The sequence below is a fragment of the Labrus bergylta genome, chromosome 20 (genome assembly GCF_963930695.1).
Source record: "Labrus bergylta chromosome 20, fLabBer1.1, whole genome shotgun sequence".
NCBI lineage: Eukaryota > Metazoa > Chordata > Actinopteri > Labriformes > Labridae > Labrus > Labrus bergylta.
The window spans coordinates 23,856,238-23,882,015 of NC_089214.1; the positions used below are offsets into that span (position 1 = coordinate 23,856,238).

At 41.2% G+C, this 25,778-nt stretch overlaps 1 long non-coding RNA gene across 1 annotated transcript; it reads right to left on the reverse strand.

Annotated features, from left to right (window-relative positions):
- Positions 1-982: 982 nt before the first annotated feature.
- Positions 983-24,684, reverse strand: LOC136177178 (uncharacterized). The gene is made up of 5 exons (XR_010664812.1): positions 24,394-24,684; positions 8,175-8,226; positions 3,919-4,026; positions 3,698-3,747; positions 983-3,340 (listed from the first exon to the last, which is right to left on the reverse strand). It is a non-coding gene; the product is annotated as an uncharacterized lncRNA (long non-coding RNA).
- Positions 24,685-25,778: the final 1,094 nt, after the last annotated feature.

The window sequence follows — 25,778 nt, forward strand, 5'->3', positions numbered from 1 at the left end:
CGAATTCTCTAAAAGTTAAGGAAAGGTGGGTCAGTGCTTCCTTTATAACCTCCTTTAGCATCGGATACACTGGACCATTCTTTACCAAAGGAGATGAGATGTGCCGTCCTACAATTCCTTTCGGCCGCAACATTTAAAGCGAGTCGCATCATAAAGTGACACAGATCAAGGGATAAAAAGATAAGAGACATTTTTATTGAACGTATTTCATTCACTTAAGAATGCTGTGCAGTTGTACATTTGTATGCTTAAAATATTATGTGTAGGCTATATCATATATATCTATATCATAAATGTAACAATTAATTTCATACAATCATACTTATTTTGATGTTGATTTATGAGTGAACAGGAATGTGATTGTTTGACTTTTGTTACTTGTGCCTGGTAGCCTATATTGCTTTTATATCAATCCCAACCTTGTGGTAATTAGGATTATTTCACCGGCAAGAAGGCACAGGGGAAAGTTTTTTAGATGCGCTTTTTGTAGTCCATTTTCGGAACATTGTAGTTTCACAACGGCAGACCCACGTGATTAACCTCCGCCGGCCCGTCGCATTTAATTACATCACCTAGTGGAAATGTGGTCGGATTGTTAGAGCAACACCATCGCCTTTCCCTAAGTCCTTTATGAATTCTCCAAACATCTTTCCTTAACCTCATGACGTTTTCCCCGGGGTTAAGGTAAAGAGGATAGTGAAAGGAGATAGGAGGGACAATTCGAACGCACCCGTGAAGACACAGGAAGTCTGAAGAAGAAGTTTCTGCTCAGCACGGGGAGACGCTGCCCTCTGGTGGCAGAGTCTAGGTACTGACAGAAGCATTAAACCTACCGTGAACACTTTCTTATGACACGTTACCAGCACCAGACCTAGGGGAAATCTGGACCGGCAGCAAAGGTTACACAGGCTAGGAAGCACTGCGTAGCCTAAAATAAATCTGTAGAATGATAAGAGGACAAACTTTTAGCATCTTGCTCATGTCAGCTCGTTTATTGTCTGACACATTAACTTTTCCATTAACCAACACATTTCATCAAATAATAAAGTAAACTCTTTGACAATACAAATTAAAATAAAATACTGTTTAACATAATATACATTCACATACTTCAAAATAGTTTTCAATTAAATACATGTAGACAGGTATACATCTCACAAAACAAAGATATCAAAATAAAATAATATTACACACATTTACTTAAGACTTCTCCTCCTAGTCTCACAGTTAACTATGCTTTACACATACAGCTTCATAAACATGAAATTACAAACAACACACTTTCCCGTGTGTCTGTTCACAACCATTGTGCAGGAAAATGGCGCTGCTGCGTCACAGTGGCATTCAACAATCAATGTGAAAGAGAACGTAAAATCATATCATTATCACCATTACTTTTATTAACAAGCTATTGAAGCTAATACGTTTAACAATGTACAAAACACATATTCCTCTTGTTTGGAACGTTTGCTTTACATTTACTTGACGAAACTACTCTCATCTCACTCGGCTCGCGAGGCTAAACTTAGCAACATGTTACATGTCGTGACCAGTGGGCGCGCACTGTAGCTGTTCCCACTCAACGTTCTTGAAGCCAAAATATGCCACTTAGGGGCGCTTCCATCTTGCGATTTTGACGTCATTTGGAGCCAGAGTCTGCGTAGTAGGGTCCGGGGGCAGGAGCCCTGATAACACGCCCCGCCCACTTAGCGTACTGCCCTGATGACTTACGCAGCCCAGCTACGCCGAAAACGCTCTGCTGGTCTACGAGTCTTATGAAGAAATGTGTAAGTACAACAAACCACCGTATTCAAAGTCTAATATTTAAACACACTATGTTTTAAAAAATCCCGCTATTATGATCATTATTGAAAATACGTGGGCTGCTGGGTGCTCTGTTTTTAACGAAATCGTTCTATATTTAAGCTAGGTTTGCACCACAGACCGTAGACTACAGGTGGTAAAATATGTTGTATTCTGTTAGAAACTGATAGTTTGCAATGTGATTCATGTCTGCTTCTCTAATATATTTAAGTGAACAGTAAATCAATTGTTTTTTGTGTCGCAATTTAGGCAAAGAAGAGATAAAAGCAGCTGGTCTGACATCTTCCACAGAGGTGAAGTGTAAGTTAAAATCATCTGTTAAAAGTTATATATCCTGTGATTGTTTTGAAGTTTCATAAAGAGGATTGTCAAAACAAGCTATTGTTAACAATACAGTCTTCTAAAATTAAAAATCACAGAGTAATCACCAGCTAAATGTTAAATAGAAAGGTGATGTTTTCTTTTCCATTTTAATATCACCTAAAAATGACTAATTTCAACCTTCATCTGCACACCTGTTACAGAGGTCAGGCTGGGGTCACATAGTTTGAAGGAACCTCCTCCTTTTTTCACATGTGCCAGATGCCCTGCTCATCCACTGTGGTAGAAATGACCTTATACCAGCAGCTCTCCCCAGATGAAGAGTCCTCTCTGCCATCACCCAGAGGAGCTGATCGACGTCTGCACAACTGAAGAAGGTGGACAGAGTCTGGTGCTTTGTGACAGTGAACAGTGAGAAGGCTACCATAGTCATCCTCAGATAAAACACAGAGATCCTGGTCAATATTCAATGGTGCTATTTTTCTTTCCATGATGTTGTCCTGTGTTTGAAAGGCCAGATGCTGGAGGGTTGTGTTGGATTTGCTTTTCCATCATATTTTAACAGTCAAACAATCATCCAGGATCTTTATACTTTATTTGATTTTTCTTGGGATTTCTTTGTTAAATTATTTTTTATACTTTCTCCTATGTCCCAGCAATTGGACCTGATGGTCTCCCTTACTTATTTTCCACATGGTTAATGAAGCCAGGGGTTGTTTATTGAAGATTTCTTTTCATAAAATGTTTAAATAAACTTTTTAAAAATCTGAATTGACTGTCTCTGATTAACTGGAGCATGACAAAGTGTTGGTCACAGTAAAATAATTTAGCAGTTAAGTTTATAGCTCACATTTGAAAAGGCCTTGAACTGACATTAGTTTCTTCTTGACCAACAACAGCTAAGACAACAGCAAAGCTAAAAGATGAGCTCAGCTGGTCTCGTCTGAGATAAATGGCCTTCAAACTTATTTAATATTAAACATTTAAAGCCAATAAGCATAGCAAGATACACATGAGATTCCATTTCCATTTATTCAATCAAAGACTTGTCAAACAGTCTGGCATGTTGTGCTGCTGTTTTCAAGAGTTAATGACTAAAGAGAAGAAGTCCATCGAGAGAGGACAGGAAACGCTCAGGGAACGAGTCCTCCATGTTGTCAGGGGTTGTTGATGGATCTGAATCTGAGGGCATCTTCTGTAATAAAGAAAAACAATCATGGAGTTAAATGTAAAGTATAATGAATTTTACTGTGATGTTTCTGCCTCAGACCTGAAATAAGATCTGTCCTCAGGTTCTGCTAAACTTCAGGTTCTAAAGTTTGTTTTTAAGACAGGATAACTATTTATGAGGAAAAACAAAATATATAATAAGACATGATGAATCCAATAATATGATCAGCTTTATGAATTTATGTTTTAAGACAAAAGTTGTTCCTGCCACTTTCTATTGAAGATTATTGTAAACTGTCATCACATGGGACAGCCTGATAAATTAAACTAATGTTAAATATTCTCATATAATCAGACAGCCAATTTGTGTGCAGAAGCTCACCGAAGCTGGAATCAGAGTCTGGACTGCCGTTTCCTTTGGGCATTGATTTCCTGACAGAAGAACAATTTAAACATGAACTTCTTGCAGAACCATAGAGGCTGTTAAAATCTTCTGCTAGTCTTCCTTACATTTTAAGAAAGATTATAAATTGTTACTAAAATTACTTTGATGCCTATAGCGGTTACAATAACACGGTCCAATCATATGAGAGATCATTTTACCTTTGAGTCCTATGTGAAGGCGTTCTCTTCAGAATCAGCACTGCAAAGACAAGATGATGGCGTCCACCTTCACAAGCTGCTGCTTCAGTCTGGCTGCATCATGGTCACCTACAGGAACACCACAGAAATGCAATCAAAGTACTTCACTTTATTTATCAGAGGATGTACTGTATGCAAAGTAAAAAAAAATTGCTGTAATTCCTCAAAAAGATTTGAGACTGCTTTGTTATTTGAGAGCACAGATTGTTTCTTTTCCCTTCTCTCTGTTTGCCTGTACATGACCTTTTAGTGCTGTAAAAGATGCTACAGTAAATCCTGGACCAGCTGTGCAGATGGTGTGACTGTGTGGTAAAGCTTTGTTAAAGTTGTCACGCACATACTCATATGCCTTTGGAGAGTAAAAGTGCAGTGTGGTGGCAAACTGCTTATAAAATATAAAATAGTATTTTATTGGTGAGGTGCCCCAATCAAAGCGTCCTACAGAGTAGCAGCAGCTTTAGAGGGAGGAGACGAGTGCATTATGGAGAGGAGTGCACCGGAGGGGGCAAGCTGGGGGAGAGACGCGCAACCTGAGAAAAAGGAAATCCCCAGTTTAAAATATAATGTTGGTGAAAAGAGGGAAATAGGACGACATAAATGTCAATGTTGAAATTCTTTTGAATACAGAGGCTGTGGATGTTCAGTTTTCTTTGGCTATAAAAAGGCAACAATAGCCTGTAGTTTAATCACGGTGTTTCTCTTCGTTAACGATTATTGAAGCGAAATAAAAAATAAATGCATGAAATTTAAAACAGATTAACATGTGTGGGGAAAAACGCGATCTTTATGTCTTCTTTGATTGTGCCTGTCTCCTCCTAACTACCATAACAGCAGCATGTTGTGTGTAACACTGGTCTCCTGCATTAACATCTTCTTTTCAAAGGTGTTAAATACAGATACACAGTCACAATCACCGCAATGTTTGTCAGGTTTTGTCAATTTTTAGTACAAATTCTCAATGAGTGTCATTAAATTTACAATATGATCAACTTGTGACTGTTGAATTGGTGGAAGACAATGCAGAACATTTATCACGTTTAAGCAGCATGATGCTCGGTTAATATTACATTACACCGCCGCTGGTTGTTGATGTTTGTGTTGATGTTTCGGTTAGTCTCTTAAATCAGTAACAGTTATATTAAATCAGATCTTACCTTTAGTTTTATCTGGATACATAGAGAAATATTCTACCCTCGTATATAGTACTATTAATTTCAGCCTGCACGGTGAAAGTAAAACCTGTTACTCTCGGTATAGCCCACTTATCACGCAGACTGTAAACATGTACACATTAGTAATGATGCAGGCCAGATTAAAATTATTTGGCTTGTTTTTGCCCTAGATACTTTTTTGAGACCTTACCAGATGTATTTATTTTTGCAGTAAAATAACTGTACAGTCAATGAACCGCATCTATGAGCGGATTTTATATTACGATTCTTGGTTTTAAATACAATTTCAATCACAATAACGATATAACAATATCAAGAAACATAGCATGTCAGTTATTAGGTTTGCTCATTTAATAAAATAAAATAAAAAGATAAATCATGCCGGATAAGTAACCTAGCTTTACAACATTTCTAATCTTAGACTGCTTATGTGTTAGCTAGCTAGATAATGACTTTAACCAACCAATGACACATAAATCACACGTTTTTACTAATCCCTTAGATCCCACAGGTCGGTTAGAACAGTTTACTGCAGAACAACTCATTTTGCCAGCTCAAAAAAGACGAAAAAACTGTACGGAAAAATTCAATGGCGTCTCGGCTTTCCTTCACTACGTAACTTTTGTTATTCACAAAGAGAGCTACGCAAGATCGGCGGCTGTCAATCATCGTCAAATATGACGTAAAATCCTGTTTTTCAACCTCAAATAACTTATTTAAAACAAACTTCACAGAACAATGAGCACTTGAACACAATGTAGGGTGATAATAACTAATGATCACAGCAGAGTTTATGTTTGGAAAAAAAATATGTGACAAGTATTTTAGCTTTATAGTTTGACCCACATCCCATCTGTTATCATTGAGGAGGCGGGGTTTATGACCTATACTGCAGCCAGTCAGTAGGGGGACCTCTAAAAATAAAAGCTTCACTACACCGGGGACCTTGTCCCGTCCATTATTTTTACAGTCTATGGTCGTGACAAAGAGCTACAAACTGATCTTACAAACATATAAAACTGTAGCTCATGTTACAACATGACAGTGAAATTAAACTGCATGTTCATTAGATACATAACCAGCTTAAAGTTAAGATATAAAGATTCATATTACCTGTGGAATGATAAGAGGAGAAACTTTGTTTATTGTCTGAACTGCGCATGTGCAGGACTAAGTGCTAAAGTCTCTCTAGGGAATCCCCAGTGGCATAATAGCGCCATCTCCTGGGTAAACTGAATATTACCCTGTGAAATCTGTCATTCAATTACAATAGCTTATAAAATATTACAAAAAAATAGGGGGGTGTCTGTTTAAATAAAAACTTTATCAGCCTCCACTGATAACCTGTTGCGTTTACACCTGTCAGGATCAACGTGTCGCCTCCACCTCTCCTCCTCTGCTTCTCCACAATCAGCCACAGTGAGCCGCTTTAAGCCTCAAAGCTGAAGAGCTTTTAATCCACTTTGAGTTGGTCCCTGCGTTAACATGCATGTTACAGCAGAGGATCAACATCTCTCTCCCTGTGTTCATCTCCCAGGGTTCTGCTGATTAATGACTCTCTGCAGGCTGTGTGCTGTCACACTGTGAGAGAGATACTGCACAGATAAACACATTATATCCACTCTCTTTAATTATTCCTGCCCACTTAAACTCAACGTTTGAGATCAAATCAGGAGGAAAGAATGATGACGGTGTTCTTGCCCCTTAGCTCCAGGTTCACCAGGGTTAGCTGGGGCCGCTGCTGGGGTCGCTGCTGGGGCGGGGGCCGCTGCTGGGGCCGCTGCTGGGGTGGGGGTTGGAGTTGATTTTATTAGAGAACAATGCAAATTTAATTTCTTCTCCTGTCTCTTACAAAAATTGCATTTTATTGTTGCATCAGCCAATGAAACATCCAAAGACAAACTAACACAATAACACACAAACACACAAACACCAAATGCTGCTGGTGCTGTTTGTCCTGAAACATTTGTAAAACATAAGAAGTGATACTGGAAAGTTTAAACGTCATTAGACCTGACAGGCAGTCACAATGTCAAAAGAACATAAAGAAAGAAATGTAGAAATAATAAAATACAAACGTTGCCCTCAGTTGTTCCCTCTCTGCACAGCCCAGCATTTTAGAAACACAGATTTTTATCTTGAAACTCGTTAATTAAATATCTTTACTGTGTTTAATAATCAGCTCGATTGTTACAAAGAGGAGTAACTTCTGTAAATACATGTCCTTTGCAAGCAGCAACCTCCTCTGTGAAGAGGCTGGCTGCAGAACACAGGAAGTCACATACACACCCATTCTAAAAAGCCTGTTTTTACAGCAGAGATTAACATGTTTAACAAATAGGTCTGAATGTTTTGATGACTCATCCGTTTTGATTTAATGAAGGATAAGAGTTATTCACAATAAGGCGAGTGACAGGCTCGACCACAAGAAGTCGCGGTGTAGCTGTCAGGACGCTTAAGCCCCGCCTCAGCTCCTCCTGTTTGTTGGTTGTTTGGTTGACAGAGTCAGCATTTCCAAGGTGGTCACCGCTATGGATAGGTTTCCAAAACAGCCATTCAGCCAACAGGTGACGTCAAAACACAAGCTAAGCTAACGTTAGCTGCAGCCCCTCTGGCAGCCCCTCCTGCTGTCCATGCCAGGAAAAACAAAGTGCCCTATGCAGATGACTTCTTAATATATTTTCCTATTAATTCCTGTCGGAGCAAAGCCCTTTAATTGTGCAAATACTGTGATGATGTCTTAGGACTGTGTTCCAACATTGCAGCTTGTTATTGCAAAGTGTTATCAGCAACATTCCTGATAAATCATAATGTTAACCATAATGATAATGTTTGTGCAGGAATGTAAGCAATAATTCACTTAAACGTATTTGGTAACTTCAGCCCTAACCCAAACTACAGCTCTGAAACACTAGCTATCTAACATTCACCATGTGACAGTAAAGGAGTACGTCTAACTCTCACTGCTGTGGGAGAATACGTTAAAGGACAGGAAATGAAACACACAAAGAAGTTCAGTGGTTTATTGATGAAAGAACTTCTTACCCTGAGGTCTTCCTTCTTTTTTGTCCTCATTCTTATCGGCTGGTTTCTCCTCCTGCAACACAAATCAACATGAAACACACAGTGAGACTTGTCATTAGTCAAAGAGTCATCAGAGAGATTCTAACTGGTTCAAAGAACAGTGCAGCACTAGTTGACTAATGACTCCCTCGCCCTTTTAATCACCAGCTGAGTGTGACATAAACAGATACTAAAAAGCCTGCTGAGAAATGAGAAATTTCAGAGATTTGTGTAATGAAATCATTTGATTCGTTATTGGCTGGAGTATAGAGACATTGAAGTGATGGAGCAGCAGATAAGAGAGCTCTGCTGTGATCTCAGAGGGAACCAATCAAACACAACTCTCTGCACTACAGGCTTCGTGCAATATTTAGTTTTTGTTGTCACACTTTTTAAAGTCTTGGCTGATTCTGCTGCTGCTGCTGGCACCAAACAAACAGTGAGAGCGAGACTTAAAATCATCAGGGACATTTTCCATGCATTAACTGAACAGGGTACAACATTTACTATACACACTAAAAAATGCTGGGTCAAAATTGAACCAAAACGGGTTAACTCGTAACCCAGCGCTGGGTCAATCTAGCACCTACACAGCACTGGGTCATTTTGACCCAGCTGTGCTGGGTCGCAAAGAATGACCCAGCATGTTGGGTTAATTTTCTTATTCTTAAATTGGGTCAGAATGGTTTTGTTTTGTTCATTTTCTGCTAAAATGGCAGCACTACACAAACTGCTTCTAAACAAATGGAATCAACACAAATATAATTCATATATTTATTTACAACTATTTACATTTGAAATGTTGAATTCAATAAAAAAAAAAATTCATCGGATGAAATTCAAAAAAATTCAATACATATAATTAAATGACAAACAATACAAACACAATAACCTATTTTACAATAAATTAAACCCAACTGAACCGTGAGCTCTTGAAGGTAAACATAGACAAACACTATCTTGGTCAAGTGTAAATGAAATAAACTGATTCATAATAACAAATTAACTAAGAGGGGGATATATATATATATATATATATATATATATATATATATATTTATATATATATGTAGTTCAGGATATAGTTCAGGGATTTGTTGGAGTGGCGTTATCTATTGAGGGCCTTAAGAATTTAATGGCTGGTGATTCTTTGCCAGGCAGCTGATAAACAGCTGTCTGTAAAAAGTTCCAAACAGAGGCACATTGTTTTGGGTAAACAACATCCAAGACGTAAAATGCCTTGAAGCAGGCATCGACTGCCCCAAGCAGTATCCTGTGCTCCAGGGCCTCTCCGTGGATCACACAGAAGCCCTGTGATGCTCCCAGCAGCAGGACAAATGGCTCTGGTCTGGTCTTCAGGAACTCCGGCATATTTGTTCCTACCTGTGAATCAAAAAGAAAAAAATGCTTTAAAGCAGAACAGTAATTACTACTAGAGATATTGCACCACTGAAAATTCTATGTCCGATCAATATATCTGTAGTTACTGTGGGTAACTCAGTAGCCAGTTGTTAAGTGTTCATTATCATTTATTGAAAATTTGTCAAGTTATGTAAGCAATAATGAAAGAAGGGCTGGACGTTGTGTAGTTTAAACAAGACATCACAAATTGTCTGAATTGTCAATCCAGCTTTCAAACATGCCCCTAGGCCTAGCCCTTAACGCAACTCAACTCAGCTTTATTTATATAGTACCTTTCATAAATAAAAAAATGCAGCCCAAAGTGCTTCACCACAGAACAGAATTAAAACACAAAGAATGTCAAATACAAAGAATTGACATACTAGTACTGACATTAAATAAGACAAAATAAAAACAAGAGATAAAAGAAATGTAAAAACAATGATAAAGGAAAAACTAAAAGCAGTTAAATATTTCCTAATTGAAAAGCCAGACTAAAAAGGCAGTCTTCAGTTTGCATTCAAAAACACCCAGAGAGCTTTCTGTTCTGATGTCCAGAAGCAGCAAGTTCCACAGTTTGGGGGCATTAAAACAAAATGCTCTCTCCCCGGTGCTCGTGTGGGTCACATTGGGGACTTTAAAAGAGAAGCATTAAGGAGTCATTAAAGTTTTTTAATGTATTTTAATGAGAATGGTGCCACCATGAGGCCACATGACTCAGAACTTTACAGGCCTCATTGCTATGTTAAGGTAAACATATTTTTCAGGTTTTGAGGAAATCGGATCAGAACATACACTAACTTTATCCCTGACACTATGTGGCAGTGGCTATTATGGTTCTGGCCTGACTGAAGCCAACACGGCAGATCCTTTGTGTGAATGTGATAACTTTCAAATTTGCAAAACACATTCATGACATTCATGACCCCTAAAGGAGGAACTCTATGTTGGGCCACATACGTACCATGTATTCTCTGTGCAACTACATGCACAATCCACAACGTATGTACCCTTACAATTCAGGAAGAATAGATAAACAGTTACCACCAACAGTTGAGGAAAAATCAAATTATCATACAGTATACTTACAGGTTTCAGGTGAATGAAGGCTGTTTGGGCCTCCTGCATGGTGGGGCGGACAGTTTGTTTGCCCACCTTGTATCCCGGTGCTGGAAGGAGGGACGGGAGGACACGTAAAGCCATGTCCCCTTTCATATCTGGAGAAACAAGGACAAGTGGTTATAGTGGAAATATATTGTGCCCAATTCACCAAAATTTATTGAGAGTTTTTTTCTTTAGTTGTTCTTAAGAAAATTTCTAAGAAGACTCTGTCAGATTCATCAACATGTTCTTAAATACTGAATAGTTCGCAGTGTTCTTTGTGTTCTTAAGTTCAAAGCGTGTGCATGTTTTTCCTCATTGGCATAGGTAAATGACCACTAGTGCCCATAAAAGGGCATGAGTGCAGGGCCCTGCAGACAAACATGCTGGTAGCAAAAAAAAGATTGTGGAGATTTCTAAAGGAGCGCTAAAAATGGTGTCAGCAGAGCAACGGACTCCTCATGGAAAAGAAACTTCAGCAGTTGTACTGCTTTCAGGTGCCGAAGCAAGTCTTTGTAGTGACCAACTTTTTTTTTACATCTAAAGCACACATAACCCATTACTGTTCGGCTTCGGAACTTACAGCTAGAAGTTGTTTGTGGTGTTTCTCAAATTTGAGCCTGATGCCAATCTTTGGGATTAGAGCAGCAATTGAAGGGCCATCTAGGAGCCTGAAACACTCTTCATCAATCATCTCATCTGAAAAACAAGGGGGGGTAGAAAAAGCAAAAGTAATGTTAGATGTGTCCACGTCTTAAACTTAGTTTCTTTTTTTAATGTCTTCAGTTTAAAAATAATGTATTGTTATTTAGTGAGCCAATTACAGCTAATAATACAAATAGATTCAAATAGTTGCTACACAACTTGCGTATAGGTTGGCAGATCTGCTTTCAATATGAACAATTTTGGACTGTAGGAACTATTTTTAATACAGACCCTAAGCTATCAATATCAATAAAATGTATAAACTGCCAAAATGTCTATATCAGTGCAGACAGTTGGTGGTAGAATGCAGTAGAACAGGGCAATTAATCAAAAACTAATTGAAACCAACATTCAGAACCTCTAACCGATGTAATGCCAATTTTTTCTTTTTTCTTTTTTATATTCCGTTAATGCTTTCCCCTCTGTGTTTGTTCATTAATTTACTGTGTCCTTATTACCACATGTGTAATATGTGTTAGATATATTAGATATATTAGATATTTATTTTTTAAAATTTTAAATCAAATCAATCAATTCAATATATTATATATATATATATATGTGTGTGTGTAATGGAGTGATCACATTAAATCATACCCTTGAATCTACGCTACTGTGATTGGCTGAATAGGAAGGAGACATCTGATTGGCTACAGATATTTCCCTGCTGAAAAAAAATCAATTTGTGAATGTAACCACGGCAGGGGAGTATGTAACAAGATCCAAATGTGTTTTTTTAAATATGTATGTACTCAGAAATACATTTGTGAACCTTATATTTTAATTTGTGGATTTTTTTTTACATTTAGAATAATACATATTTGTGTTTACATTGAAATACATTTGTGAATCCTTCTGTGTCCATTCATGAATATTGAGACTGATCTAACTCCTTATGTAAATGGTGATGCAATGTGCAATTCAATCTCAGACACACGCAATTACAAAATACAAACAAAGACACACTCACCTTCAAACTTTGGAGTTAACAGCTCCAAGTGCCACGCCACCAGTGTCTCTCGCACAAAATTGTCCATGAAATCTTTATAGACAAACAAAAACAATTGTAACTCTTAAGAAATACATTTCTGGTTATTTCCTATGTCAACGACAGCGCTGGTATGATGCCCTATATCAAAAATGTCCGCTCTGTGGAAATCTTATTTAAAATAAATGTGTCTGTAGACATACCTTACGTATGAAATTAGCCCTTAGATGCTTAGACCTTATGATCAATAGATGCATTTTACTGAATTTTTAGAATGCCCATTCATAAATAAAGGAAATAGGCTAGTGTCATATTTCAACCAACTAGTTTTAGCTTCCTTGACTTGTTCAAATCTCAAGAAAGTCTAACATTTGATCCTTAAATCAGTTGCAGAGGGATGTTGCCTCGCACTCTTTTTTGAGTATTAACAGTCTTGCTGGCACACACAGTCGCATCTCTTTTCATCATAATCAAACGATGTAGCAAAGAGCGAGTACGTCAACGTCAGTTTAAAAAGTTGCCGTTTTAGACATCAGGTTCGTTAGCTTTAATATGAATAGTCACGTTTCAAAGTAACGTTAAACCTGCGATTGCGTTTGAAGACTACATTCACTTACATTTGTCGTCCTTCATAGGGATTCCTGAGGTGACGACAATAATAACGCAGAGTAACATTAACATTAATCAGTGATTAACTTTGCCAATGTGAATGTTATGAGCAGGCGCCCAATTAGCTAGCTAACTACGTTATGATAGACCATATTGTATAAGCAGAGAAAATGTAAGACTAACTAACTAACTTTTGCTAACTCTAAAGTAAGTTAACTACCTGAACAACGTGACATTACACCAGCTAACAAGCCACAGGCAAAGACCTTACCATACTTGTTTTGTCATAATTAATAGTATTTGTGTTTTAATGTTATTTAGTGTATAATTTCTATTTTAAAAATGTATTTTAGGTACTTACCGAAGTGCAACATTAAAATCCAGAAGCAATCCTTTTGTTCAGCAGCTCCTGGCAGTCACGAGGGTCGCAAGGAGGGCAGTGGGCGGGACTTTTGACCCAGCGCTGAGTTGTGACGCAGCTCAGCTGAGCCGTTGGATCACTTCAGTCAATCTCAATAACCAAATATTGGGTCAATATTCCCGCCGTGACCAAATTCAACCCAGTGAAATGACCCAGCAGCCGAGGACCCAGCAATTGGGTCATGTAAATGCCCCAACATTATTTAGTGTGTAATAGAAGTAAATCCTCTTGTTAGGCAAGATAGTCTTATAGATCATCATAATGAAACATATGTTGGAACCTCACACCCTAACCTGTACATACTTATCATTTAACACATCGACCTTGCAAACAGTGATGAAACCAGATACCTAACTGTTTTAAGGAAGTCTTTCTCTCAGTTAGCAGCTGTACATTAGATGTGATCAATATGTATTTACTGGCAGGCTATGTACCACAGTCATTTAAAGTAGCCCTACTGTCTCTAACTCTACTATGGGAGGTAGAGCTTTCAGTTATCAGTACTGCTCGTGGTACCTACGGCCTCTAAATGTACTATGGGAGGTAGAGCCTTCAGTTATAAGGCCTGCTAGTGGTACCTACAGTCTCTAAATGTACTATGGGAGGTAGAGCCTTCAGTTATCAGGCCTGCTAGTGGTACCTACAGTCTCTAAGTGTACTATTAACCAGAGAGTTTCCTGTTTGTGCGTTTGTCCTTTAAACTGGTGTGTGATGGGTAAAAAGGTGATGTCATATTCTTTATATGTTTGCAACGTTTACAGTTGAACAACTTTTAATGAGCGCAGAGTTGGAGGAGACCGAAATTGGAGCTCAAAGACGGCAAGACTTTCAGTGATCAGCTGACAAAACAAAACCTTCAATAACGATGTTGAAGTCGGTTTCAGGCTGATTTCTAAACGAAGCAAATGATTGGTCACTTGGTGGGTTGTGGTGGCTGGTTTGGATTATTTTGTGGGTTGCAACCCACCTATCCCCCCCATAAATTACGCCTATGCACACACACACACACACACATTGTCACCTGCCAGTCAGAGGCACAGTAAGACACACAGACAGGAGGTGACTTAATCACTGAGTGTAGGAGTCTGATCCTCCTCTGACATATGACTCAGCGCTATAATCCCTGTAACTCAGAGCGTCTCCCAGCTGGAGGTCTGAACATGTGAAGCGTTCTGACAGAGAGAGATCACTTTGCGGGGTAATCATAGAGACATTATTACCTCTTTAACATGCAATACAGACCTGGCTGAGTCCAGGTGTGAGGGGTCTCCCTGCAGAGCCGAGAGGGACTGGGAGAAAGTATTTGAAGAACTCAGCTGGATCAATGACTGAACTGCAGAGTTATACAGAGGGCCTAAACTTTAAATTTCACTAAATATGAAACATTCTTGACGGATCCACATCATCACTGGGCCGTTTCCAGGATTTATCTGGGCCCCAGGAACAATCACATATTAGGTACCTCCCCTACAGCCTGAGATATTACTATAACTACACTTCTACACTAAAGAGCCTTTTATACAATCTCTGAATGATCCACACTTTTTAAAGTGATGAAGCTGTCTGGAGTGTAAGAGAAGGATCAGGCCGTCACAAACTGAACGTTGGGATTTGTTGTAGTTTTTGTTATTTAACCAGAGAGTTTCCTGTTTGTGCGTTTGTCCTTTAAACTGGTGTGTTATGGATAAAAAGGTGATGTCATACTCTTTATGTGTATGTCTATATGTTTGCAACGTTTACAGTTGAACAACTTTTAATGAGCGCAAAGTTGGAGGAGACCGAAATTGGAGCTCAAAGACGACAAGACTTTCAGTGACCAGCTGACAAAACAAAACCTTCAATAACGATGTTTTAGTCGGTTTCAGGCTGATTTCTGAACGAAGCAAATGATTGGTCACAAGTTCAGCAGATTAACCATTTAAGAAATGATTGTTGAAAATCCTTGGAGGTGTTTGATGATTTTGACTTTTTGTTTGAGGAGGTTTCACTCTCAGGTCAAACAGTTCCATCTTCATGGACTAACTAAAGACTAAACATATAAACCAGCTCTGAGTTCTCCCTCAGACTGGTACATGAAGACCACAGAATCTCTTCAGTTCAAAGACTTTGTGTGATAAAAGTTCTATTTTCATAATCACAGAAAAGTCTTCAAAGAGTGTTTGTTCAAAGACGCTCTGCGTGCAGCGTTCTGTTTGATCAGCAGAATCTGGTTTCTGATGATTCAGAGTTCAGACCTTCAGAGAGAATCAGTGAAGACTTAAAGAGGGTCATGGTGTTATGTGAGGTCTCAGTCCTCCATATGGGACCCTGCAGTTCTCTCTGCAGCCTGAGGGGGGCAGAGCATGCTTTCATATTCCTCTCAGAGACGACATGAAACATCCTCCGAGTAAAACAGCTGATTTGAATCATCAGTCTGAGCTCAGAGAGAGAGAGAGAGAGAAGACTTTTAACATCAGCAAACACAGGCACATACAATATATCAGTTATATATCAGGGTGGCAGTAGCTCAGTCCGTTGCAACACCCATACTTTCACCGTATTTTCATCCCCCGCACTTTTTACCAGTGGAGTCATTGATGAAAACTTATTGGTCAAGTAAGATTTATTAAGTGACAATTAAGCCAATCATAGCTGTTCGGTTACAATTGAAATTGTAAATGGGAGGTAGAGCCTTCAGTTATCAGGCCTCATCACATCCAGGGCTCACGTTCACATGATTCAAGTTGGAGTGTCTGTGTGACTGTTGTTATTACCTCTGGTTCCATTTCCTGTGAGCATGTTTTGATGTACTGCTCCATGTCCAGTGGCATACGTGACAAGCCATCATCTCCATTTGCTTTTCCAGGCCTGTACTTGATGGAGAAGTTGAAGTCTGCTAACTCAGCAATCCACCTGTGAGTCGTGGCGTTCAGCTTCGCTGTTGTCAAAACATAGGTTAAGGGATTGTTATCGGTATAGACAGTGAATGAAGATGCATAGTACAAGTACTCTCTAAATCTTTCACAGATCGCCCACTTCATCGCTAAAAACTCTAACTTTCCAGAATGGAGGTGGTAATTATTTTCCGGAGCAGTTAGTGTTCTTGATCCATAGCCGATAGCAACCAACCTGCCTTGTTGTCTCTGGTACAATACTGCACCGAGCCCCTCTTGTGAGGCGTCACAGTGCAGCACAAACGGCTTCTCAAAATCAGGGTAACCTAGGAGAGGTGGACTCAGCAGGTAGTCCAAAAGCTGGCAGAGCACTTCCTGGTGGTTCTCTTTCCAGGTGGTCTGCTGGCTTGAGGGTAACTGATCTGACTTTTTGTGTTTCCCCCTGCTCCTACTCACACTTTGTTCTTTGACTTTACTACTTGAATTCTTCTCTTTGGCAAGCAAGCTGTACAGTGGCTTAGCAATGCGTGAGAAGTTGGGGATGTACTGGTGATAGTATGATAGGAATCCTAACATTTTTCTCAGGTCTCCAACAGTCTCAGGCTTGCGGTCTTTAAGTGCTTGCACTGGTGCTATCTCGGCTGGATCCATGCAGTAGCCATTTTTTGATACGATCTTTCCGAGGAATCTAACTCTGTCTTTAAACTCTTAACATTTTTTAGCTGTTAGCTTCACTCTGTGTGCTTGATAACGACGTAACACTTCTCTCATGTCATGTAGATAATCGTCAAAAGACTTACTGCATTTAAAAATCAGACTGAGTGACACGACTCCAGTAAGACGCACCTACATCTCAGTTCCAAAACCGCTGCACAAGGAGGTGAAGGAGTATTTGGAGGACCTGCTGAATAAAGGATGGATTACAAAATCTAGGTCTCCATACTCATCACCCATTGTCTGTGTGCGCAAGAAGGATGGAAGTTTGCATCTATGTGTGGACTACAGGGAACTAAAGCTAAAATCCATCCCTGATCGTCACCCCATCCCTCGAGTGCAAGACATGTTAAACAGCTTGAGTGGCAGTGTATGGTTTTCAGTACTGGACCAGGGCAAGGCGTACCATCAGGATTTTCTTGAGGAGAGTAGCAGACCACTCACAGCCTTTATAACACCTTGGGGTTTGTATGAGTGGGTCAGAATTCCCTTCGGCCTATCCTCGGCTCCAGCAGAGTTTCAGCGCAGTATGGAGGAGTGCCTCACAGGTTTGAGAGATGAATCATCACAGCCATATTTGGATGACAATCTTGTCCACAGAAAGGAAACTGGTCCAAGGTAACTATTCCTGTTACTAACGATAGCAACTATGACATTACCCTCATCCCTCACACTGTACTAGGTCAGCTACAGCAGATCAAGTCTATTTACCCAGTAGATGTTAGACCAGCCAGCATTCCTGAGAATACAGCTGTAACACAGAGTACAAGCAAACAGACAGACAGCAAAGCTAGTTCTCCTGACAGTCACAAAGAGGATCACAGACAACAAACCACATCTAAACACGAGTTATGGGATCCTCCAGTTTCAGTTGATCACCTGACACCTGACCAACAACAGAAAGTGAAACAAATGCTACGAGAAGAATGTAATGCATTTTCAAAAGATGAGAACGATGTGGGATGCATTCCATTTCTGCATATAGATAACGGTCTCTGTAATTGTCAGCCCATCTGGCCACTTTGGGATCTCCTCTGGTTCAAAAAGGACTTCCTGTTTTGTGGAAAGGGGACCTGTCCGTACATTACACTTGACCTCTCTTGTCTGTCCTGCTGGAATCACTGTCTTTATTCCTCCAATTTTCACCACACCTTCTCTGCCACTCTGGTCACAGCTCTGCACCAGCTGAATCAACACATTTGCTTTTTTACAGTCAATAGAGAAAGCTTCTCCTACCACAGCAGTTGTAACTTCAGGGTGCTGCACCATTCCATTCATTACCACGTGCTCGATAACATAGTAGCTGATGATTGGTGGTTCTGCTACTCCTGGCTCATCAGAGACAAGAATTGGCACAAGTAGTTCTGGCCTTTGTTTGATTTCAATTTAAACTTCAGTTCAACCCAACCTGCAAACGGTATGGGTGTCTGATTTGTAGCTTTACCAACAAGAGTCTCATCTTCATCAAGAAGCTCATCCATGCCTCTTAACCTGGTGTGTGGAAGACAGGACTTTCTCCAGTTTTCATTGATGATGGTTACCTGTGATCCTGTTTCCCACATAGCTCGTGTTGCTACTCCATCAAAGAAACAATCCACAATGCACTTTTTCCCAATGAGAGCCTTTAACTTGGCTTGGCGACGTAAGGAGAGATGGCTGGCATAAGTAGCACCTACAGTCTGTTGAGCCTCCCCACTTTTCTCCAGCACCGCCTCCAGCTGCCTGATGCGATCACACAGAAGCTCGTGCACTCTGTCTTCTGGTTCAGCTTGGCTAGGAGTCAGTGGTTCTTGTGGTTTGATAGTCTGTACCGTCAGATTTCCCTACCAGTCTCCTTTGTCCTCTACAGCCTCTAGAAAAGTGCAGTGACTGTCCACACTTGAAACAGTGTTCACACTGGTCACCTATTTCTTGCTCGCTACACACTTTACATCCTCTCTTAAAACTTGTTTTATTTTGGCAGGTAGGCCCTTGAGGGTTTGCTATGCTTTTTCTAATTTCAGCCATCTCTTCTCTAAGCAACTTAACTGTTTCATAAAGTTCAGAATCTCTCAAGCTAGTGACAACAGGTGCTTTGCGACTTTTAGGCTTCATCACTTCAGCTGATTGCTCTTGAACCCCTATGCTGGATTTGGCTAAACCCTGACCCTGCTGACTGTTTTGCATTTCTGTCTGTAGCTCATTTACTTTAGGACCTTTGCTACTTGTGTTCTTTCTTTGCTTAGCCTGTCTTTCTGACTCAACACTAGCTGCTTCATTCATTTTGTCAATAAGTACATCATCTGTCGCTCCCTGGTCATCAAGAAACGACTTAAGCTGAAACATAATATGGTCACTTAACAGTCCAGTACTGACAGATCTTAAGAACTTCTTCTGTATGAGCTCAGGACTATACTGTTCCTCTGATTCCACTTCTCTTGAAGCAAGTAACAGTCTCTCTTTTAACTCGATGGCTCTAAAGAGGAAGTTTTGAGGTTTTGAGGCTGTCTTGTGCCATGTTCACTAGTCTGTGATACAAGTCTGTTGAACTGTCCTCTTTAAAATGTCCTTTCAATATAGATTTTAACTGGGAAAGGGTGAGGTCACTTTTAATCTCTAACATGTCTTGAAAACTCAAACCTTGGCTGATCGACTTGATCACTGCCTCCATCACTTCAGCCTCGCCGTGTCCCTTACCCAGGCCTCTGTCAATTTGATGCATCAGGTTTGTAAATGAGAGTCTGTCTTTCTGTCCTTTTCCCCCGATCTGGCCACAAATCTTGAATTCTCTTCTTATTTTCACTTCAGGAAGTCTGTTCACAGTTCAATTCAATTTATTTGTATAGCATCAACTCATGAGGTGAAGAAAACAGTTGCAGGTTGCACACTTAGTGGGTCTAAAGATGGACTTGAGATGTACTGTTCACTTTTTCACTCAGCTTTCTCACTTCATCCTGCAGAGCAAGACTGTTTTTCTGTAGCTGTGAATACTTTTCTTCTAAATTCACTTCTTTCATGGTTTCCTGAATGTCTTGTGCTGTGTTCTCTGTATTTTCTTCACTTTCAGTATTTAAAACGTTTTCTTCATTATGCTCTACTGTGTTAAATAGTGTCTTTAGAAAATACATTGCAATATCTTCTTCTTCATCAATAACACTGTCCATGGATTCGGTGATTAATCTGATTAACGCTCGTCTAGTTGTGACACCTTCACTCGAGATCTTGGCGAAAACACACACCTCTCTGAGCTTATCCATCTGTAGCAGCCATAGTCTCTGTGACACTGTCTCTGCTAACTCCTCAAGCTCCTGCATGTCCACTGCGGCCGCGCCCCGAGGCTGCACGCTCCCGTCGTCATCACTCAAAGTTCTCCGTGCGCGTTCTTGTCACACTGTACACGACGCTAATCATCCCAGCAGTGCCTCCAATATTTGTTGCACACTTGTACATGAAGAACCAAGCGTGCATGGGTTTTTATGATTATTCTTTTACTTCGGTCTGAAACACAGAGACACAAACACATCAACTCAGCGTGGCTGCACACTCTCGGACATCTGGGTCAACTGAGCTACGCATGGCATCAAAGACCCCTGTGCTGCCCAGAGCTGCCCCAAAAGTTCCTGTGTGATACTTCTTCAATTTGACCCACAAATGTACCAACTAAAATATCACGGTGCCTTTGTACAGGAATATCTAACAGTATGATTGAACAAGATAATAAAATAAAATATCAAAAACAATATATGAGACTGGGGGGGGGGGGGGTGCCTAGTGTCCATGAACATGCCTGATATTAATACGGGCCCCACACTTGTCTTGTGTATGATGTGTTAGCTAACATTAGTTATTGGACATTAAAAGAAACAGAATGTGTTGATTTGCTAGAGGGTGGTAATATACTAGCATTAGAACACCCGTTACTTTTAAAATCACTGCTCCACCCCTGCACATGCACTCCTTAAAATACCTACAAATCCCTACGACTATCCCTTTCAGACAGGAGGGGTCTCCTGAGGTAAGACATGACGTAAAAAAGCGATGCTGAAGTGGCGTACAAAGCCACAGAGTCGTCTATACGACGCTATAATGATGTGTCTTTGTATCAATGCGACATGTAGTTGAAGAGAATCTCAATGTGAACTAAACAGTGGAGAAGAACATACTGAAGAACAGGAAACATAATGCAGCAGGTTCATTGGAGCACGGGTTCTTAACCTTTTTGACTTCGGGGGCCCATTCAAATATTAACTAGCTTACTCTTGGTTTGATTTGTATTCAATAACTAAATCTACAGTTTAACACGCTTTTACAAGGTAAAACCTTGTGAAATAAATGACATGATACAATGTAATCATCACAAAGATATTAATGGCGGGTGGGGGTGCAGACAATGGTCTTTTTTTTTTCTTCTTGTGACTCTTATCTCAGGGTATATTTTAATATTAGGTTTGTATTTATATCTAAATTAATTTTGTTTTGCAACAAACAGCTTTAATCTGTTCAATTTATCCACGCATGTGCACAGACACAAACACCAGGAGTATGTTTCGCGTTTTGAAAAGTTCCACTCCTGCACTTACACACAAGTGCTCTCTCTCTCTCTCTCTCTCTCTCTCTCTCTCTCTCTTTCTCTCTCTCTCTCGCTTTCTCTCTCTCTCTCTCTCTCTCTCTCTCTCTCTCTCTCTCTCTTTCTCTCTCTCTCTCGCTTTCTCTCTCTCGTTCTCTCTCGCTCTCTCTCGCTCTCTCTCTCGCCCTCTTGGACCCCGTCTCTTCCTGCAGGGAACCATGAGCGCGTCTTCCCTACCCTATGGTCATGAGCTATGAAAGAATGACATTGCGGATACAAGCAGCCAAAATGAGCTTCCTCTGGAGGGGGTCTGGGCTCAGCCTTAGAGATATGGTGAGGAGCTCGGAGTAGAGCCGCTGCTCCATCGCATCGAAAAGAGCCAGTTGAGGTGGTGTGGGCATCTGTTAAAGATGCCTCGTGGACGCCTCCCTTTAGAGGTTTTCCAGGCACGACCAACTGGGAGGAGACCCCAGGGCAGACCCAGAATGTGCTGGAGGGATTATGTATCCCGTCTAGCCTGGGAACGCCTCAGAATCCCCCAGGAGGAGCTGGAAAGTGTTGCTGAGGAGAGGGAAGTCTGGGCTGACTTACTGTGCCTGCTACCACCGCAACCCGACCTCGGATAAGCGGAAGAAAATGGATGGATGGATGGATGGATGTTGAGGAGCTGTCATGACGTCCATCTTTCAGACTGTGGTGCAAATAATGATTCAAAAAGATCTGTAAAGATAAAGTCAAAACTAAAGAATGTGGAAACATCTGTTATGAAATAAAAGATCTGTGTCGTTCTAAAGCAGACAGAATAAAGCTTCAGAGTATAAACATTAAGGTTTTACATTCACAGAGGAAATGTGCAAAACATCTTCCCAGAAACCAGACACCACCAGACCCCGAGGACCCCAAGAAGGTCTGTTTCATCCAGACTGTGAACATGACGAGGACTGATGCTTTAAGCAGTCTGCTCAGCCTCCGCTTTATGTTCACGTCTGCAGGATGATTCAGAGCTGCTGCATGAGTCCACAGCCTGATTTACATCCAGCCTGAAGAGGACTCCAGGCCTCACTGGATGGGACTCAGAACCCCGGCTGTCTCTGCTGCAGGAGGAGATGGATGTGTCTGCAGCTCTCCTCCTGACATAGACATGAAGCAGACAAACACAACCTGTGTGGATGTAGCCATTAAACCTCCTGCAGAAGTATGAGACTGTAAATATAACATCCCATCGTCTCCACCCTGTCCTCCTCCACAGCCTGTCTCTCTGTTTCTAATTTAAATGTGTGTGACTGTGCCTGCAGGGAAAAAATAGCAGGACATAAATATCGGCCTGCAGCTCCTCGTGCAGATGTCAGGCCTGCAGAGAGCCGAGAGGAGACAGGAGTCAGTGAAGAAGAAAGAAGGGAAGTTCCCTCTCATCTGATTCAGGAGGCGGAGGGCGGGTGAGTCATCCTGCAGAGCCACACAGCTGAATGACTTTTTCTCCCCCCTCGCTCTCTGAGGTCAGTCGAGGTAGAGCCTCACAGTTTAGTTCAGTTTCCCAGGGCAGGCAGTCGCTTCAGGACGGAGGAGAGACTGGAGGAGGCTTGGATGCTAAGGATCTAATGTTCAAAAGTCCGCAGTGAATCTTCTGATCTTTTAGCAAAATTGTATTCGTAGTTTTGATTCTCATGAGATTTTGACGATTTACGCCTTTTTTTTCTACGTTCGGATGACTTATAAAAACGGGTCTGGACCGGGGGACAGACACAGTACCTATAGTATAACTACAGTTAGATTCAGAATTACAGCTATAGTGACTGGGAGACAGATCTAAGGGAGGCGCAAAGAAGTGTGTAAGACTGCAGCTCTGCCTCCTGGTCTGAACTCTGAGTTGTTGTCAAGGTTTTGGACTAATAACCTCTGCTATGTTTCTAGATAATAGAGCTGCACCGTCCAAAGTAGGATGGATGCCATCTCTAGCTAGCAGACCAGGTTTTCCCCAAAAAGACTGCCAGTTATCTATGAAGCCCACATCGTGTGCTGGACACCACCTCAACAGCCAGCGGTTGAGTGATGACATGCGGCTATACATGTCATCACTGGTCTGATTTGGGAGGGTTCCAGAGAACACTACGGAGTCCGACATCGTCTTAGCAAAAGTACACACCGACTCCACATTAACCTTCATGACTTCCGACTGGCGTAGTCGGGAGTCATTAGTGCCGACATGAATTACGATTGTATCAAATCTACCTTTAGTCTTTGTCAGCAACTTTAAATGAGATGCGATGTCGCCCGCTCTGGCCCCGGGTATACACCTAACTATGCCCGCTGACTTCGCTAGCTTCACGTTTCAGACTATGGAGTCTCCAATAATCAGAGTTTTATTCTCAGCAGGTGTGTCGCTGAGTGGGGAAAATTTGTTTGAAACGTGAAGTGGTTGGTGGGGAACCGTGTGCTTCGATTTTTGATTATGCTTCCCTCGGACAGTAACCCAGCCACTGCCTCCCAGCTGCTCGGGAGCTACCGGGGGGGAAGCCAAGCTATGTCGGCCCGCACCGGCTACAGGTGGCTGGCTAACTACTGCTGCATACGATGACTCTGACTCAATGGTGCGTAGCCGTCTCTCTAACTCAGACACCCTCACCTCCAAGGCTAAAATTAAATTACATTTCTTACATGTATCATTATCACTAAAGGAGGACGAGGAGTAACTTAACATCTGGCACGCAGAGCAGGAGAGAGCAGGAGAGGGAGAGACAAAAAAAGAAGCCATTGTAAAGCTAACTGCTAAGCTAGGCTAAGAGTAGGTGTACAGTAACACAGCACAGAGGAGAACAGAACAGAAAATGATGCAATACGCTCACCCGTAGTACGTAGCTCGCTGCTCGCTGCTCAGGTGCTGCTCGCTGCTCAGGTGCTGCTCGCTTGAAATGACTCCTCTTGAATGGAGGCGTGTTTTGGGGCTGAAGAGCCAGTCATCATGTTTCATGGATCTGTGTAAACCAGACAAACCTCTTTAAGTATCCTGTGGATTTAAAAAGCAGCACAGCTCTTGGCTCTTGTTCTTCACTTTGTCCTTTTTTAATCAAGCCACGTTGCCATGGTGGCACGGGGCACCTCCGGGTTGGAGAAGCTGACTCGTGGAGGAGTACAGCCTTGCTGTGGGTGCTGTTGTGAGGTATGACAGTGTGAAGTCTGCCTTAAGAATGAACAGCACTGTTGTTATTTTTCTGGACAGCACAGATAAAGTAAATCAGCTGGTGGAGAGTGGAGTGGTGGTTAAGGGAACACTCACTCAGGTGATGTCTCTGGTTGTTCTTTCTAATGTGCCCCCGTTTTTAAAAAACTAAATGTTGGTGAAGGAGCTGGCCCGACACAGGCAGTTGGTGTCACCGATTAAAATGATCCCTCTGGGTTGTAAATCACCGAACCTTAAACATGTTGTATCTTTTAGGAGGCAAGTGTTCATGATCCTCAAAAAGAACGAGGAGCTGAATTTAGTATTCAGTTTTCGTATTGATGATTTTGTTTATGTTGTTCATGTGTCTTCTGACACTTTAAAATGTTTTGGGTGTGGAGCAGAGGGACACCTGGTCCGCTCGTGCCCGAACAGAGCGGGTGACCGCGGGGCTGCTGCGCCTGCAGCGGAGCCGCCTGTCAGTGAGGACGGACGTCCCGCAGCACACACTGACACACTGACACACAGAACACACAGAATCACGCACCAAACACGCAGAACAACATACAGACTGAAACACAAGACAGTGAGAACAAGAATGAAAGTGTTGACAGTGAGTCTGATGATGTTGACTGTAATATCACTGTTAGAGACTCAGAGGCCTGAGTGGAGAGCTCACCTGGCTCTGTCAGAGACTCAGAGGTCTGAGTGGAGAGCTCTACTGGCTCTGTCAGCGACTCAGAGGCCTGAGTGGAGAGCGCTCTATAAAGCACCTCTAACAAAGAGGGGTGGTGATTTGCAGTGGAGGATTCTTCATGGCAGTATTGCTGTGAATAGTTTTGTGTCTGTGATTAATCCTGATGTTGTAGATACATGTCCGTTATGCATGCAGAGAGAAACAGTGTTTCATTGTTTCTTGGAGTGTGGTCGTCTTGTGTCTCTGTTCCAGATGTTAATTCAGATGTTTTCTTTGTTTGGTGAGGTGTTTCCCACCAGATGTTCATTTTGGGGTATAAATACACCGGACATCAAAAGTTGAAATGTCAAAGGTCAGGCAAAGATGGCTGTGTA